This window comes from Mirounga angustirostris, unplaced genomic scaffold (genome assembly GCF_029215605.1).
Source record: "Mirounga angustirostris isolate CCGP_5_RB_7025 unplaced genomic scaffold, mMirAng1.0.hap1 SCAF_1, whole genome shotgun sequence".
NCBI lineage: Eukaryota > Metazoa > Chordata > Mammalia > Carnivora > Phocidae > Mirounga > Mirounga angustirostris.
This window is the reverse complement of record NW_026991709.1, coordinates 198,150,397-198,162,483: the sequence shown is the minus strand read 5'-3', so window position 1 is coordinate 198,162,483 and position 12,087 is coordinate 198,150,397. Positions and strand designations below refer to the sequence as shown.

The window sequence follows — 12,087 nt, the reverse complement described above, 5'->3', positions numbered from 1 at the left end:
TAAAACGATACAATCATGCAAAACAATGCTATATATTATTTATGGATGCAGACATATGAACTAAAAGTATAAAACATACATAGAAATGATAAGCATCAAATTCAGGATAGAAGTCACCTGGGGAATGTATCAGGGAAGGCAGAGTGGAGCTTCAACTCTATCTGTAATGTTTTTTGGTTTTTGTTTTTTGTTTTGTTTTTTTTTTAAAGATTTTATTTATTTATTTGAGAGGGAGAGAATGAGAGAGAGTACGAGAGGGAGGAGGGTCAGAGGGAGAAGCAGACTCCCTGCCGAGCAGGGAGCCCGATGTGGGACTCGATCCCGGGACTCCAGGATCATGACCTGAGCCGAAGGCAGTCGCTTAACCAACTGAGCCACCCAGGCGCCCTATCTGTAATGTTTTTATTTTTCAAAGCTTTATTTAGGTGTAACTAACACAATAAACTGCACATATTACGTGTACAATTTGACACATTTTGACCTATGTATACATGTATGAAACATAGCCACAATCAAGGTAGTAAACGTATCCATCAACCCCAAATTTCCTTCTGCCCATTGGTAATCCTCCTCTATGGCACTCATTGGTCTCAAGCAATCGCTGGTTGACTGTTGCCATAGATTACTTTGCATTTTCTAGAATTTTATATAAATAGAATCATTCAATATGTATTCTTTGTGTCTGACTTCTTCCATGCAGCATAATTATCTTGTGTTTTATCCATGTCATGGTGCCTATCAATCACTCATTCCTTTTTATGGCTTAGTAGTTTTTCATTGTATGGATGCGCAAAACTCTGCATAGATATACATATATGTATACGTATATATTTTTAATAGAATTTTTAGAGCAACTTTAGGTTCACAGCAAACTTGAGTGGAAGGTACAGAGATTTCTCATATACCTCCTGCCCCACATGTGTATAACCTCTCCTATTACCAATATCCCCCAACAGAATAGCACATTTTTTATAATTGCTGAACCTAAAGTGACAGATCATTATCCCCCAAAGTCCATAGTTTACTTTAGAGTTCACTCTTGCAGTTGTATATTCTATGGGTTTGGACAAATGTATACTGCAGTTACATGTATGCACCATTAAACTATCATACAGAATAGTTTGACTGCCTTAAAAATCCTCTGTGCTCCACCTATACATCCCTCCCTCCCCCAACCCTTGGCAACCACTGATCTTTTTACTATCTCCATAATTTTGCCTTTTCCACAAGGTCATATTGGAATCCTACAGTATATAGCCTTTGCAGATTGGCTCCTTTCACTTAGTAAAATATATTGAAGTTTCCTCTATGTCTTTTCCTAGCTTGATAGCTCAGTTCTTTTTAGTGCTTAAGATTCCATTGTCTGGATTACCACAGCTTATTTATTCATTCACTTACTGAAAATGACTTCTTGGTTGCTTTTAAGATTTTGCAATTATGAAATAAAGCTGCTATAAATATCCATGTGCAGGTTTTTGCGTGGACATAAGTTTTCAAGTCCTTTGGGTAAATACCAAAGAGCACGACTGCTGGATCGTTTAATAAGAGTATGTTTAGCAGGGGACCTGGTTGGCTCAGTCGGTTAAGCGTCTGCCTTCGGCTCAGGTCATGATCCCCGGGTCCTGGGATCGAGTCCCGCATTACTCAGCAGGGCGCCTGCTCCTTCCTTTGTCTCCTGCTCCCCCTGGTTGTGCTTTCTCTCTCTCTCTCTCTGACAAATAAATTAATAAAATCTTTAAAAAAAAGAGTATGTTTAGTTTTCTAAGAAACTGCCAAACCATCTTCCAAGGTGGCTGTACCATTTAGCATTCCCATTAGCGATGAATGAGAGTTCCTATTGCTCCACATCTTCACCTGCATATGTGTTATCGGTGTTCTGGATTTTGGCCATTCTGATAGGTGTGTAGTGGTAGCTCATTGTTGTGTTGTTTGAATTTTCATTTCCCTAATAACTTACAATGTTGAGCATCTTTTCATATGCTTATTTGCTATCTGAAGATATTTTTTGGTGCAATGTGTTAAACTCTGTGTTGGCTTATTTATTTATTTATAGAAATGTGGGGAGGGCGCCTGGGTGGCTCAGATGGTTAAGCATCTGCCTTCGGCTCAGGTCATGATCCCAGGGTCCTGGGATCGAGTCCCACATCGGGCTCCCGGCTCCGCGGGGAGCCTGCTTCTCCCTCTGACCCTCTCTCCTCTCATGCTGTTTCTCTCTCGCTCACTCTCTAAAAAATAAATAAAATCTTTAAAAAAAAAAAAAAGAAATGTGGGGAGAGGGGCAGAGGGAGAGAGAATCTTAGACAGGTTCCATGTCCACTGCAGAGCTCGACACAGGGCTTGATCTTACAACCCTGAGAACATGACCCAAGCCAAAATCAAGAGTAGGTCACTTAGCCAACTGAGCCACCCAGGCGCTCCTGGCCCATATTTAAATCAGGTAGTATTCTTATTGTTGAGCTCTAAGGGTTCTTTATATATTTTGTTTCTTTATCAGATGTCTTGAATCCACACACTAATCAGGTTTTTGCCCCCACTACACCACAGTCAAGATCACCAATAATTCTCACTCTTCTTCTTCCTGACCGATCAGCAGCATTTGACATTGATAAAGCAGGCAGTTAGTTAGACTTGAGCTGGAGGCAAAGGTTGTGATAAATAGGTGACACATTAGAAGCCTGAGGGCACAACCTCCTAACTTTGTGGCTTTTAACCTCCTGGCCTTACTGCTTTCAAAACCCAGGGGCTGACAGAGCAACAGCCTCAGATGCAGAACATGCGCTCTCCTCTTCAACCTCCGCCCCAGGGTGACCCCCTAGGTTCATTATATTTGCATTGTGGTTTTGAGCCCCATGGGACAAGATGGTCATGACAGTTGCAGCAAGAACCTTGTAGGGCCCAAAACTCTCTCTCCTAACCAGGAGGAGGGGTCCCTTAGATGATTGGAGACAACCTCAGTCGGAGACCTCCTTACCGTGACCCATAAACTTTGCAAACATAAAAAGACACCCCTAACCCCGGTACAGTTCCCATCTCTGGGCCTACCCACTCTCCCATCTTAAACTCGATAAACTGCTTTGTGCTTGCTACTTTCTTTCTGGCTGCCTTTATTCAAGTGGGGAGGCTCATGTACGTCTATTGTGGGGAATCCAAGAACTGAGACCTCCATTCACACCTCCATTCTCCCACCAGTAACAACATAGCTGGTCTCCTCCTCTTCTTTAAAGGGTGGTCCAGGAGGCTTCCACAGCACCTCACTCTCTTGGGTGTCCCTCCTCCGTCCCTGACCGCACCTGCTTGGGGTCCTTTGCTGCTTTTTCCTTATCTAGGCCTCTAAACTTGTGTGTCCTGGGGCTCAATACAATCTGTTTTTCTATCCGTATTCTTTCATTGGTGATTTGTTTCATGGCTTTAAAAGCCATCTATAACTATCAGAGGCAGAGTTACACAGACCCCTCCTCCCTACGACCCTCTGCCCCTGCCCACCCTGCCCTCATTTTGTCTCAGTATCTAGCAGGCCAGGTTCCCTGGACTATTTTTTGCCTTCTTCTCCCCACCAGGCTGCCAGTTCTGTGTCCCCTTTTGACCACAGCGCCTCTCCTTCCAGCGGCTCTCCCTACCCAGCTCTTGTTAGGACCTCTTGGGCCCCAGCCGGGCCCTAGCCCGTGGGCACTCAGTCCACTCCACATACGGCAGGGTGGGTCAGGTAACTCCTGAGCGGGTCTGCCTTGGTGAGGGGATGCTGCGTGGGGTGTGGGTGGCAGCAGGGGTGTGACTGTGGAGGTGCGCGGGTACATCTTGAGAGGTACACGTGGGCTTGGCCAATGCACCTGCTGGTAACAAAAAAAACCCAGACCGTTAAAACCTTTAAAACCGTTAGAACCGTTAGAGCCGTTAGTCTTGAGCCGCAGAGGGGGCGGGCCCAGGGGCGGGGCTTAACCCTCATTGGTGAGATCGGGCCGGGGGCGGGATCACGCATGCTCAGGCAACTTCAGCGGGACTGTCCTTGAGGCGAGATCAGAGACGCCCCAGGTGGGGCGCGCGCCGGCCCTCAGAGGTTGAGGCGGGAGGGGTTTGGTCAGAGACGGCAGGGAGGGGAGGGTGGGGTGCAGGTGGGGGGGTGGGGAGCCGTATGGGGCTTTACGTATAAGTTCGGGATTTCCGGGGACCTTGAGGAATTTCTTAGGACGCTGGCTTGTCCACTTGATCCTTGTCCGGGAGTTCTAGCCATTCATTCTTTTTCTGTGACGAAAGACCACTCTGGGTCTTCAGGGAGACTTTACCTTCTGTGCTTATCCTTGGAGAGCTGTTTACGTCAGATTCGCGGGGTTCCACAGCCTCTCACCCCGAGTCGGGGATTAGGAGACGCAAGGAAGAGAATTGGCTCGGAAAGTCAGGGTGAACAGGAATCCAGGGAAACCGACTGGGATTTACCTTTATTATTATGCAGTATCCCTTGGAAGCCTCTGGAAAGGACATTGAAATGATTTAGTCTAGGAGTCCAGAACAGGTCTCCTGGTTGAAAAGTGATGAAGACGAGGGGATGGCTGCCTGAGGTTGAGGCGGGCCTCCTGAAGGCCCGTGGGGCCACAAAGTCTGAGGGACCGAACTGTTTTTTTCTGCGACGGAGGGGAGGAGCCAGAGGGGCACGTAGAGGACCTCACACTGTGGCTTCAGGATTCTCAGTGTCGAAGACGGGGTCAGATGGGGGTGAGGGGTGCTCTATGAGACCCGTAGGGTATTCTCTTCAGCCCACTTGTTCCTCCCCTACCTACCTACCACCTTGCCAGGGCCCTTCCTATGGAGACAGTCGCATTCCTTGCATGCACTTAAACCTTTCCTCTGGTTTTCTTTTTTTAGATTTATTTATTTGGCGGGGGGGGGGGGGCGGGGGGGGCGGGGAGAGAGCAGAGGGAGAAAATCCCCAGACTCCCCACTGAGCGCGGAGACTGCGGGACTCTATCCCAGGACCCATGAGATCACCACTAAAGCCGAAACCAAGAGTCCCACACTCAACGACTGAGCCACCCAGGCACCCCTAAACCTTTCCTCTGCTTTTATGCTTCTTCTAATAGGACTGGGGGATGGGGGGGGGGAGAACCCTGCCCTTGAAAGTTTGTAATGTGTGCATTTCAGTTTTCATTTACCTAGTGTCCTACCTAAGAATGACTACCTCTTCATTACTAGTATACTAGCATCTACAAGGACAGGTTTAGGCAGATGGGATTTTTGCCCTCTGGGAATTTAAAAGACTATATAGGTAGCACAGTGATGGGTAAGTGCACAGAGAACAGATAAACCTGAGGCTGAGCACATCAAGCCCCATGGGGTCCTTAGACATAGTCAAGGGTGCAGCCATGGAATTTTTTCAACCACATTTATGAAACCTCTTAAGAGTAAGTTAGGTTTGGAACCCCCAATGTAGTCATTCTAAACCCCAAGCCATATACTGCGTAAATTATTCTCCTCTCTCAACATAAACAGAAATGGAAGATGATAGAGGATGTATCATCTAGATGTAGTAATAATGGTCTTAAATAATGGTCTTGTAGTGATGTGTATAAAATTGTCTAGATTCTAAATCTAGACTCTAGAAGGAGGAATTTTCACAAGTGTGGATGGAAGAAGAAACAGATTATCAAAGAAATAAGTAAACGTAAGAGTAGGAATCCTATATTTACTTCAATTCTTCCCCTTTATTAAAATATGTAATAAGTCAGGGCACCTAGGTGGCTCAGTCATTAAGTGTCTGCCTTCGGCTCAGGTCATGATCCCGGGGTCCTGGGATCGAGCCCCTCATCGGGCTCCCTGCTCTGCTGGAAGCCTGCTTCTCTCTCCTCTACTCCCTCTGCTTGTGTTCCCTCTCTCGCTGTCTCTCTCTCTGTAAAATAAATAAATAAAATCTTAAAAAATAATAAAATAAAATAAAATATGTAATAAGTCTCTGGTGATCTAGGGATTTGAAATGTAATAATTGAAAACAAATCATATATATTTTTCAATTTGTGGATACTTGGAAAGTTTTGCTCTCTTGTCCTAATTTAGTTCTCATTTTTTAAAAGATTTATTTATTTATTTGAGAGAGAGAACAAGCAGAGGGGGAGTAGCAGAGGGAGAAGGAGAAGCAGACTTCTGCTGAGCAGGGGACTGTAAGCAGGGCTGGATCCCAGGACCCTGAGATCATGACCTGAGCCGAAGGCAAGATGCTTAACTGACTGAGCCATCCAGGCGCCCCTAGTTCTCATTTTTTTTAAAAAACTCATTTAACAGTAAATATTTTCTATTATGTGCCAGGCACAATTTCTAGATTTTGAGGATATAGTAGGGAACAGAACACACAAAAATTCCTATCCTCAAAGAGCTTAACTTTACAGTTAAGTAGTAGGCTTGGGTGTGCATGCTGAAATAAAAACAAGATAAATTAATAAAATATTTAATGTATTAGAATAATGGTATGCTGGGGAGAAAAAGCAAGGGAGAAACAGTAAATAACGAGGCGTTAAAATTTTGAATAATTTGAGAGAACACCTGGAGGTGGTGGAGGTGTTTGGCCTATTATGCTGATATCTGAGGGAAGTGAACCAAGTGGAGGAAACAGTATGGGAAAGGGACCTGAAACTGGTTGTGTGCCCAACAAGGGAGAACCCCGTAAGAGGTGTGGAATGGAGTGTAGATGGGAAAGAAGCAAGGCTAAGGGGAGATTGAAGACACCAAAGATAATCATGGGAACTCTGGCTTGTATTTGAGTAGGGTAGAAGCAGTGGAGAGTTTGATCAAAGGGGTAATATGATCGGATGTAAGGTTTGAACTCTGCTTCATAAAGAAGAGTCTATAAAGTTGGGACAAGGGTGAAATCAGGGAGACCAGTTTGGAGGCCATTCCAGCAATCCAAGCTGGTGGCAGTAGAGTAGTGTTGTCAGATTTAGCAAATAAAAATACAGGACACCCAGTTAAATTTGAATTTCAGGTAAACAATATATATATATATATTTTTTTAGTACAAGTGTGTCCCATGCAATGTTTGGGAAATTCAGATTTAACTGGGCATCCTATATTTTATCTGGTAAACTTATAGTGGAAGGAATGAGAAGTGGACAGATTCTGGATATGTTTTGAAGGAATTAACCATAGTATTTGCTAACAGATTGGATGTGAGAAGAGAGTCAAAGAGGACTCTTAGATTTTGGCCCAAGCAACTAGAAAGATGGAGTTGCCATTAACTAGAATAGGAAGACTGGGGGAGAGATGATGATCTTGGTTTTGGACATGTTGAGTTTGAGGTGTATATTAGTCACCCAAGTAGAGCTGTTAGGTCAGCAATTGAATATAGGAGTATGAAATTCAGGAGAGGGGTCTGGGCTAGAGGTAACATCTTTGGGAATTGTCAGCTAATACAAGGTATTCACTTATTAACTTTTTATTGTGGAAAATTTCAAACATGTAAAAGAGGAAATCATTGGATGAATGAACTCCAGTGTACCTACCCATCACCTAGCTTTACCAAATAACCTAGGGGCAGTCTGTACCCCTCTCCAGGTCCCCCAATCTATCTACATTGTTTTAAAGCAAAGCACAAACATTAGATTATTTTAAATATTTACTTATTTTAGAGAGAGAGAGAGCACTAGCAGCAGGGGCAGAGGGAGAAGAAGAGAGAATCTCAAGCAGACTCCATGCTGAGTGCAGAGCCTGACTGGAGGCTTGGTCTCCTGACCCATGAGATCATGACCTGTGCTGAAACCCAGAGTCCGATGCTTAACCAACTGAACCACACAGGCACCCCTTGCCTTTTATGCTTTAAAAGAATATAGTCATTTAAACTATAGAATTAACCACTCTGGATTTTGCTGATAACATTCCTCTGGCTCCATTTAACCCCTGTATTTTCTGTAAACTGGTCCTTAGATCTAGAAGCTTAACCAGATTAAGTCTCAATACTTTTGGCAAGTATACTTACTTGGTAATGCTTGGCACCTCCTGTTGAACTGCAACAAGGGCTGGTGTCTTTCTTTGTGATGAAAGACGAATTGAGAGGTTTAGGTGTTTTCAGCCTCATCTATTCATTATAAAGTTCCCAATCAGCCTTTCACCTCATGGTTTTAATAGCCATTGATGATCATTGCCTAGATTCATTATTTTCAGGTGATAAGCTAATTCTACCATTCATTCTGTGTTTATTAGCTGGAATACCTCTATAAAGAAGAACTTTCTTACCATCTATATGTTGGTTACCTTGAGGTACATCTATTCTAGAAAGGTAAGATAAATGATTGATTGTCTTGTCTATCCTACCAATTTTCAGAATAATAAATTGGTTGCCTATCCTCCAAAGTGACTGATGAGGGTTTTAAAAAATATAATTATAAATTTAACAGAGGAAACCTCTTTAAGTTAGCTCTTCAGTAGTCTTTAGTCCTGGTAGTCTGATAACTTCCTTGTTCTCTGGGACAAGATGTCCCAGACTCATCTTGTACATTTCCTGCCCCAGACCTGGTTCCTTTTAGTGGTGAATGGTATTTCAAGACCAAAAGCTGGGTGTGAATTATTGGCTCATATGTCTTGACCATTTTCTATAAGACTTTTATATGAAACAAAATGTTCCATTTATTTAAAGATTTTATTCAGTTTAGAAAGAGAGGGAGCATGAGTGGGGGGTGGGCAGGGAAGAGGTAGAGGGAGAAGGAGGAGCAGACTCCCCACTGATCATGGAGCCGGAGGCAGGGCTCATCCCAGGACCCAGAGATCATGACCTGAGCTGAAGGTAGACACTTAACCATCTGAGGTGCCCCACAAAATGTTCTTTTTAAAAATTTTATGTAGTCAGGGCGTTGGGTGGCTCAGTCAGTTAAGCTTCTGGCTATTGATTTCAGCTCAGGTCATGATCTCTCAGACCTGGGATCAAGCCCCACGTCTGGCTCTGTGCTCAGTGCAGAGTTGCTTCAGATCCTCTCTCCCTCTCCCTCCCACTCACTCACTCTCAAATAAATCTTTTTTAAAAATTTATGTAGTCAAATTTATCGGTGTTTTATTACTTCTGGATTTTGAATCAAAGTTTTCCCCACATCCAGGCTACAGAGGAATTTATCAGCTTCCCCCCCAGTGCTTTTATGGTTTTATTTTTATATGATCTCTGATCCACTTGGATATTTTGTAGTGTATGATGAAAGGACTAGATTCAGTCTTAATCTTTTTTCATATAGCTGTTCTGTTATCCCAACTCTACTTTTTAAAAAAAAAGATTTTATTTAATTATGTGAGAGAGAGCTAGGGGAGGAGAAGAGGGAGAGCGACAAGCAGACTCCTTGCTGAATGCAGAGCCCGACTCAGGGCTTGATACCAGGACCCTGAGATTATGACCTGAGCCGAAACCAAGGATCAGACAGTTAACTGACTGTGCCACCCAGGCACCCCTTAACTCTACTTTTTAAAAAATTTTATTATTACTATTTTTAAAAGATTTTATTTATTTATATGACAGAGAGAGACACAGTGAGAGAGGGAACACAAGCAGGGGGAGTGGGAGAGGGAGAAGCAGGCTTCCCACAGAGCGGGGAGCCCGATGCGGGGCTTGATCCCAGGACCCTGGGACCATGACCTGAGCCAAAGGCAGGCGCTTAACGACTGAGCCACCCAGGCGCCCCTCAACTCTACTTAATAAAATGTCTTTCTCGAGGCACCTGGGTGGCTCAGTCATTAAGCATCTGCCTTTGGCTCAGGTCATGATCCCAGGATCTTAGGATCAAGCCCCCATCGGGCTCCCTCCTCCACGGGAAGCCTGCTTCTCCCTCTCCCACTCCCCCTGCTTGTGTTCCCTCTCTCACTGTGTCTCTCTCTGTCAAATAATAAAATATTTAAAAATAAATAAAATAAAATGTCTTTCTCTCCTCTATATTTGAGATGCTACATTTATCATATATTCATATACATTTCCACTTTCAATTAGATCTATTGTTATAATCTATTCTACTGGCTTGTCTATCTAAACATGTACCGATATAATGCTGTAAAATTATAGAAGCTTTATAATATGTTTTTAATACCTGGGAGGGCTGGCTTCCCCCACCAGCCGCTCCTTTTTTTCCCTTCTCCTCTTTCCTCTTTTTCTATTTCAGGATTTTCCTGGCTGGTCTTGCTTGTTTTCATTTCCAAATGAGCATTATAATCAGTTTTCTCCCTGTAGAAAAAAAAATGGTATTTTTATCGGCACATTTCAAAGTTATAAATTAACCTAGATAGATTTAACATCTTTGTGATGTTGATTCTTTCTATCAATGAACATGATGTATCTTTCTCATTATTTGGGAATGGTTTATAGCTTTCTTCACATAGCTTTTGGACATTTCTTGTTAGGTTTTTGCCTAGGTTTTTTTTTTTTTTTCATCTTAAAGAGATACAATTGACAAAATTGTAATATATTTAAAGTGTACATCATGATGACTTGACATTGTGAAAGGATCTCCCCCATCTAGTTAATTTACATTCATCACCTCTTATATCACTTGTTTGTTTATATATGTATGTGTGTATTTATTTATTTGGTGAAACCATTTAAGTTCTACTCTCTTAGCAAATTCCAATTATACAATACAATATTATCAACTACACTCACCACATTATTCATTAGGTTCTTAGACCTTATTAATCTTATAGCTAAAGGTTTGTACCCTTTTACCAGTGTCTCCCTATTTCCCCCACCCTCTAGCCTTTGGCAACCACTTTTCTACTCTCTGTTTCTATAAGTTTGACTTTTTTTCTTTTCTTTTTTTTTAAGATTCCACATATATATGAAACCATGCAGTATTTGTCTTCTATGTCTGGCTTATTTGACTTAGCATAATGCCCTTAGGTTCCCTTCACGTTGTCACAAATAGCAGACTTTCTTTCTTTCTCATGGCTGAATAATATTCCAGTGTGTGTGTGTGTGTGTGTGTGTGTGTGTGTTACATTCTTTATCCATTCTTTCATTGAGAGACCCTTAGTTTGTTTCTATACCTTGACTATGTGAGTAATGCTGCAGTCAACATGGAGTACAGGTATCTTTTTGACATCCTGTTTTCATTTCCTTTGGATATACACCCAGAAGTAGGATTGCTGGATTATATATGGTAATTCTATTTTTAATTTCTTGAGTAAACTCCATACTATTTTTTATAGTAGCTGCACCAATTTACATTACCACCAACAATACACAGTTTCCCTCTTTTCCATATCTTCACCAATATTTATCTCTTGTTATTTTGATGATGGCCATCCTGAAAAGTGTGAGATGACATCTCACTGTGGTTTTGATTTGCATTTCCCTGATGAATAGTGATGTTGAGCACCTTTTCATGTACCTTAGGCCATTTGTGTATCTGCTTTGGAAAGATGTCTATTCAGTTCCTCTGCCCATTTATTAATTGGTTTGTTTGAGTTTTTTCCTATGAGTTGTACAAGTCCTTTATATATTTCAGAATTAACCCTTTATCAGATATATGGTTTGCAAATGTTTTCTCCCATTCCACAGGTTGCCTTTTCATTTTGTTGATGGTTTCCTTTGCTGTGTAGAAACTTTTCAGTTTGATGTGGTCTTACTTGTTTATTTTTGCTTTTGTTGCTTTTGCTTTTCGTGTCAAGCCCAAAAAATCATTGCCAAGACTGATGTCAAGGAGCTTACCCCCTATATTTTCCTATAGGAATTTAACTGTTTCAAGTCTTAAACTTAAATTTTTCATCTATTTTGAATTGATTTTGTATGTGATGTAAGACAAGGGTCCAGTTTCATTCTTTGGTATGTGGCTGTCCAGTTTTCCCAGCACCATCAAAGAGATTATCCTTTCCCTATTGTATATTCTTGGCTCCTTTGTCATAAATTAATCAACCATATATGCATGGGTTAATTTCTGGGCTCTCTTTTCTATTCCACTGATATATGTGTCGAGTTGTTTGTTTTATTATTGAGTTTTTTTTTTTTTTTTTAAGATTTTATCTGTTTACTTGACAGAGAGAGATAGTGAGAGCAGGAACACAAGCAGGGGGAGTGGGAGAGGGAGAAGCAGGCTTCCCGCCGAGCAGGGAGCTTGATGCAGGGCTCTATCCCAGGACCTGGGA

The 12,087-nt window shown here is 42.3% G+C and overlaps 1 protein-coding gene across 1 annotated transcript in view; it reads left to right on the top strand.

The window, feature by feature from the left end:
* The window catches only part of IHO1 (interactor of HORMAD1 1), a 65,071-nt gene that overhangs the window by 12,426 nt on the left and 40,558 nt on the right, over positions 1-12,087 (top strand). The window contains exon 2 of the mRNA XM_045862395.2: positions 8,179-8,254. The gene's annotated coding sequence lies outside the window, so the exon portion shown is untranslated. The remainder of the gene's footprint in view (positions 1-8,178; positions 8,255-12,087) is intronic.